Here is a 7,049-nt window from a genome sequence, read left to right on the forward strand (position 1 = left end):
GCATCCTTTATAAGTATCTCTACACAAAAACTATTAGAACTTGTTATTACTTTATTTTTTAAAAGTCAGCTTGTAGTAAATTCTGTAAAAACTTAAAAATCAAACACCAGCATATCATACTGCTTCTGAAAAAAGCCTGTTTTTTTCTTTAAATCATGTAAAAACCAACTCATTTTCGTAACTTAGGAACTCTAAGCAATGTCCTTCTTTTTGGGATGATGCAAGTGATTTATCCCTCACCATGCACCGTGATCCAGCACAATAAAACAAAATCTGGAATCAACAGGTAGCTTAGCAAGTTACCTTTCGGTTGAAAATTTAATAATCATATCGCTCACAGTACCAAGTCAACAGCTGTAAATGGGCATTTTTTCCAGTGAGGAATGTATGTACATCAATCTGCGGTTTTAGATCTGAACATTTTTATCCAAGGAATGATTCCTGCTAAATAGCCATAATATTCAGAGTTTTGGTGTATGTGGTATGGAGATCAGACAAATCATCATGCCTAAATTTAACAGGGGAAAGCAAAGCCAAGTATAAAATAATAATGAATAATAAAATATGCATTTTAATAGGCTGTTTTCTTAAGGACACTGTCAAATACAAGTATGGTATTTTTAATATCCACTTCCTCCTCAGGATGCAGAAAAGTGCAACTGAATAAAAATGAAACATAGAATGAAGATCAACGTGGAAAACTAAGGATCAGTTACTGAAATGCAGCCAACATCAGATTACTGGGTTAATGCCATGATCCCTCACGTTATCAAACCAATTTAGTCAATAGTTTCTGTTTTTGATTTGATTTGACCTCAGTCCAGACGCGCAGCAAACCTGAGTGTTTTTAACAGCAAAAGGTTGTCATCATCAATGTAAACGTACCATGATTAATCATTCAATTCTGAAAACACTCTCTCTGTGAGCTACCCATCTACAAATAAGGCAAGTGTGTACTGTATTCCCACTCCCAAAGCTCAACTTTATTACTACAGGGTTGAAACTCTATTGCCAAATTGGTAGAAACAGCAGGTACACAGCCATTTTTGTTTTCAACTTGGCCAGGCAACAGCTGAACTATAATACCCCCGTCGCATGGATTGCTCAGCTCTATGAAGCGTGGTTGGCTTCAGACAGCCAAATTTTATTCTGGGTCATTTTCACACCAGAGAGCGCTAGTCAATGGCTGCTAAATGCCTGTCCCACATTCAAAATGTAGCAATAATGGCTCAAAGAAGCCTGCAACGATGCTTCTGGAAAGCATTCAGATCATTTCATTAAAAACCCCTAAATAAATTCAGAGTCATAAAGGGAATCTTCTAAAATTAAAAAAATGAGGTGCTGCTACTTAAACCTTATCTAATAAAGCAATAATTCTGTTTCCTGACAGTTGACACACAGTAACACATCTTAAGAACACAAAAATTAAATCAAATATTCGCTTTGTTTCACATAAGATTGAGAAGATGTCATTAAAAAGGTCAGTAATTGTGGAATATATAAGTCACCGTTAAGAGTAACTATTTTTCTTTTCAACGCAGTTAAGTGATCAATATGATCAGGCAAGACTTCAGGACAGTAGTTGCACAAAATGTACCCATTGCTTCAACTAAAATAGATTCCACTTAAGATGATATTCACATAAGTTGCCAAGAGCAGCATTTTTTTCCTATTCCACTCGTCTAGCACTTGGTTTTTTTTCATAGAATCCCTACAGCGTGGAAACAGGCCCTTCAGCCCAACAAGTCCACATTGACCCTCAAAGCATCCCACCCAGACCTATCCCCCTATAACTCACCTAATCTCACACATCCCTGAACACAATGGGCAATTTAGCATGGCCAATGACACCTAGTCTGCACATCTTTGGACTGTGGGAGGAAACCAGACCACCTAGAGGAAACCCACGCAAACATGGGGAGAATGTGCAAACTCCACACAGACAATTGCCAGAGGGTGGAATCGAACCCGGGCCCCTGGCACTGTGTAGCAGCAGTGCTAATCACTGAGCCACCGTGTTGCTTCTCTACAAATTCAAGCTGCAATAACTAAGTTAACCAAACTTGACACAATCTTTACCTACCATAGTTCCAGTAACACCATAAATATTGATCTTGTTTAAAAAATTAACAAAATCTATAGTGGCCTGACTCAACTCACATTAGCAGTGTGGAAACCTTACAGTCCATTGAATTGTTGCATAGATTTCTGTACCATCTGAACATTTGACTTCAATCATTAGGGAGATAGAAGTCTCCATTTAAAATGCTGCATCCTTTTGGGGAAAAATATGTTTTCAGTGCACTCATTCTGCACTCAAATTTGAGTAAATTTTTCCTTCAAATACATTAGCAGACATATCCAAACTTGCGGATAGCTCCAACAAATCAATAAATGTTGGAGTAGAAAGAAATGAAAGAAAACAAATGGTAGTATGAAAAGAAAAATAATTTACATTAGCTATGATAAGCATTTAGGAATACAACTACAAACTGGCTTAGATGTGCAAAAATTATTCCACTCCCTTGTGGTGAGCATATTATCTTTATGCTGCTTTGTCAACCTAACATCTATAGTTTAATCTGTTTCTTTCAACTACAGTATAATTTCCATATTTCTTACAAACTTTGGAAAAAAATCACTGCAATCTAGAAACTTGTTTTTGTTTAAACAAATCTGAACACACCTTAACATTAGTGGCTCTAATTGGTAACAGAGTTACTTCCAGATTAATTTGAGAAGAATTTTTAAACAGAAAATTGAAAGATATACCCAAAAAAAATGTCAAGAGCAGTCAAAATTTAGTTTCGCAGTTAAACAGAAAAATGTCCACGGAATTAATTGTTATCGCTATGACTTGCATTATGTTCAGTCCTGTTAATTATTCACCAAGTCATCATAAAGCTTGCTTATTTAGAATCATACAGAATCATTAGCTTACACTCAAAATAATCAGGCAGAATATTGTTCCTTTGGAGTATAATTATATATAGCAAGCTGACGTTTGAGGCAAGACCACTTAAAACCTGTTATAAAAATCGAATCTTTTACTTCAATGATACAAATCTGATTCCATCCCGTTATATTTGTAGAAGTAATGGAATGCCAAAGTGCCCCTTCACAAGGATCAATAAATCATCAATCACCATAGCATAGACACTGAATTAATCCTTAGCAAATTTACAGGCAACCCCTCTCTTTCTCTGTCACACAGAGTTGAGGGGGTGGCCAAGCAGCATTTGATGGGCAATTCTATTTCAGTATAAACAAAACAAATACTAGTGGGGAAAAAAAGTCATTTTATAAACTTTTGATCAGTTACTGTTTGGTCAAAGTAAGCACTGATTTTCATGTAAGAGTTATGCAGTTGCACTTTTCAGAAGCACCTCTTTTTATAGATATATTGATAGCGAGAGGAGGAGGAGAGAAGAAAGAAATACTTTAGAAAGTTAAAAGCTGGATTGGCAGCACAAGATAAAATCTGGGCGATCAACATGGAAAAAATCTAAAGTCTTTGCACATTTTTACCGATTGGCTCAATTGTCAAGGCCTGGTGCAAACAGGACAGACAACTTGAACTGGTGCTAAAAGGCAAGTGTACAGAAATAAGAGTCTGTCGAATATTTAGCCTCACCAATGCTGTGCAAAAAAACGAAATCAGAAAGTGTGACCTATAAAAGTGTATATATAATATAATATTGTATTCATTATTTACAAGATATATTCACAGGAGCCAGCTTTTCAGGAGTTTTATGCTGCAGTACCTTGCTTTGAGTCAACAGCACGCACCTTGTATTTACCCCATTTGAAATTTTATCTGCAATATTTTAAAAGTAAAGAAGATTATTGCTTGGCATTGCATATGCAGATTTAAAAAGTTGGACATTGGTCGTACAGTTGTGTTCCATTGCAAAATATCAATGGGATATTTAAAGCAGAGATGATTTGGAAAACAAAAACAAGAATTTACTAATGTGTAAATATACATAGAGTGATCAGGAAACACTGCAGCAATCCTTGACTACTTCAACCCTCTCTAAAGTGCATCAACGAGCACACTGTCCTATGCTGACACTCAGCAGTCACATTTTTCCCTCAAATGTTTGTAAAAATAACGACCATACTACAAATGACATTTTACAATACTGCCAAAATAAAAATTAAAACAAGTCTAGGTACTGCGTTAAAGTAAATGCAAGATTTGGCAAGCAAAAGGTAGCAACCAGATGACACTAAAGGACAATTAAAAACCAAAGCAAATCCAAAACGATTTGAGTTTTCGACCCAGTGGTGTACTGCTGCCAAGAGTCTTCTTTTTGATAAAACAAACACATCTAATAAAAACAGAGAAACAATTCTCTTTTGTTAAGAAATGTACACCTTAGCAGGCTGGCACAGTGGTTCTAGTTGGGCTGCACCAATCCCCAGCAGCACACAAGGTGGCGCAATTTCCATCTCTGTGCAAGTGTCTTTGCTGTATGTTCTCACAGTGCATTGCTCTCAAAAGCTGCGTGGACCCAAAATAACCTTTTTTGGATTGATGATCAGCCATCCTGAGTTGTCAGCAATATTTCTGTTTTAGAGAAGGGGAAAAAAAAAGGTAATTAAGACACTTGGAGAGTCTGCTATTTAGTATGGACTAGTTAAATATAAAAACTACACCATTGAGTCAAATGACACAATCAATACTGGTGCACAGAATGGAGGTGTCAGGAGCTGGAGACACCATGCACTTTTGTTTTCATGAAAAAAAATCAGACCCTACCAAATCAAAGTTAGATTAAATGCAGAGCCCAGCTTCCTCCATTTTGCCCCAACGAAATGTCTTTTTCACCTACTAGCCCAAAACTTCTCCCGATTAGTTATAACACTAAGTAAAAATAAGAGTTGTCAAATACAAGTGAAATACTTGACCGACAATCTCAGAGATTGTTATGCCTATGTAGTATTTCTATTTTCCATATCAGCTACTCTTACAGCAAACATAGTTAAGTTATGGAAGCTGTAGCTGTTCTCGTTGAATCAAATACTGATGAGGGGGTGTACACGGTGATGACAGTTTGGATAAGGTGGACAAAAAAAACACTGTTCCCATTGGCTCACAGGACAAGGATTAGGAGTCACAAAGTTGAGGTTTTGGGGAAGAAATGCAAGGTGGGGAGTGTGAGGAAGAATTTTTGTATGCTGATGTGTCGAAATTGGCTGGAGGGAAACCATGCATATTGTATATTCGTCTGTCAAACAAGGGATTATTACACAAGATTAGGGCTGACAGAAGTCTGTATTATATATTAATATAGACAGAGGATTGGTCAGCTAGAAGCACACAGACAGTAGAAGTAAACAGATCATTTTCAGGATGACATTACAAGGATCAGCATTTGATCCTGAACTCTTTACAATACATATCAATATCTAGATGTGGAGAATGGGCACAATACAGCCAAGTTTGATTATACTACAATGCTGGATGGGAAAGGAAGTTGTATAAAAGACACCGAGGCTGTGTGGGATATAAAATGGTTACAAATTGGCAAGATGACAGAGTATAAAATGGGGAAATCTGAAAATTTTCACTCTGCTATTAAACTGAGGAGATTTTTTTTTTAAGAAAGAAAACCAGCAGATACTGTCATTCAGAGTGTTGTGTGTCCATGAGTTAAAGGTTACTGTAGGTAGCTGATGTGGAGTTGCAGCCACAATCAGAGCAGCAATGGTCTTATTGAACCTGCAGGCTTGATGGGCCAAATGACTTACTCTGGTCTTAATTTGTATGTTAGCAAAATGTTAACATGGAAGTACTGTACAGCAAGACAAATCAAGGTGGTGGCACGGTGGCTCAGTGGTTAGCACTGCTGCTGCACAGCACCAGGGTCCTGGGTTCGATTCCACCCTCAGGTGACAGTCCGTGTGAAGTTTGTACAATCTCCCCGTGTCTCCTCCACGTGCTCTGGTTTCCTCAGACAGTCCAAAGATGTGCATGGCCATGCTAAATTGCTCATAGTGTTCAGGGAGGAGTGGATTAGATGGGTTATAGGGGGATGGGTCTGGGTGTGATGCTGAGGGTTGGTGTGGACTTGTTGGGCCAAAGGGCCTGTTTCCACACTGTAGGTATTCTATGATCTTCCATGATCGAAATTATGAAGGCAAATTAGTGATTTTGAAATTGGCGTGTAGGAATCAAGAAATTTTACTGGAATTACTGGCATTGGGTTTTGTTGAGTCCACGCTTACAACACAATGTATAGTTTACATTTCCTTATTGAAGAAAGGCAATACTTGCCCTAGAGGCTTACAACAAAGTTTCACTAGATAGTTTCCTGGAATGAAATATGTGCTCTTCAAAGAGAGATTGATTGGAAATGATCTATGATCTTTGATGTTTAGAAGAGTAAGGGGTTGCTATTTAGAAATGGGATGTGGAGGAACTTTTTCAATCAAAGGGTTGAAAATCTTTCGAAATTTCTATTGCAAAGGGTTATGGATGTTCAGTTATTACAAATATCTCATGACATGATTGAAGACTCAAGACGCCATGTGACCTATGTCTGCTCCTATTGCTTCTGTTCTTATGTTTTCACATTACAACAATGACCACACTATTGAATTATATATGAAGCACTTGGGACAGAGCAACATTGTGAAATACTTGACTTATATAGTGCAAGTTCATTCTTTCTTGTTTTAATGAGGAGCCCTACCTGTTCTGGACCCATAGTTGACATCCCTGACACAGACATTGGAGTCATGCCTATTTGCCCTGGCATCTGACCCATAGTGCTGCCAGTAGCATTTACTGGCATATTGGCATTCATATTCATCAGACTGTTGTATGTGCTGGCATTGGTCTGTTGCCCAAATTGTTGTGCAGACTGTTGCGGAAATGTACTGCAGAAAGACAAACATGAAGTCAATTAAATAAACTGACATACACTTCAATAGACTTTAATCCAGACAGGGTAGACTAATTTATGAACTGACCTCAACATAACACAAAGTAGGTTCAGATGAAAAAGGCCTTTTAATTTCATCTTCCCAAAATACCACTC

The 7,049-nt window shown here is 37.5% G+C and overlaps 1 long non-coding RNA gene across 1 annotated transcript; it reads right to left on the reverse strand.

Moving 5' to 3' along the window:
• Nucleotides 1-287: 287 nt before the first annotated feature.
• Nucleotides 288-7,049, reverse strand: LOC125485454. Its single transcript, XR_007264177.1, has 3 exons — nucleotides 6,982-7,049; nucleotides 6,702-6,888; nucleotides 288-4,573 (listed from the first exon to the last, which is right to left on the reverse strand). It is a non-coding gene; the product is annotated as an uncharacterized LOC125485454 (long non-coding RNA).

The sequence above is a fragment of the Rhincodon typus genome, chromosome 19, assembly GCF_021869965.1.
Source record: "Rhincodon typus isolate 14 chromosome 19, sRhiTyp1.1, whole genome shotgun sequence".
In the NCBI taxonomy this organism is placed as follows: Eukaryota; Metazoa; Chordata; class Chondrichthyes; order Orectolobiformes; family Rhincodontidae; genus Rhincodon; species Rhincodon typus.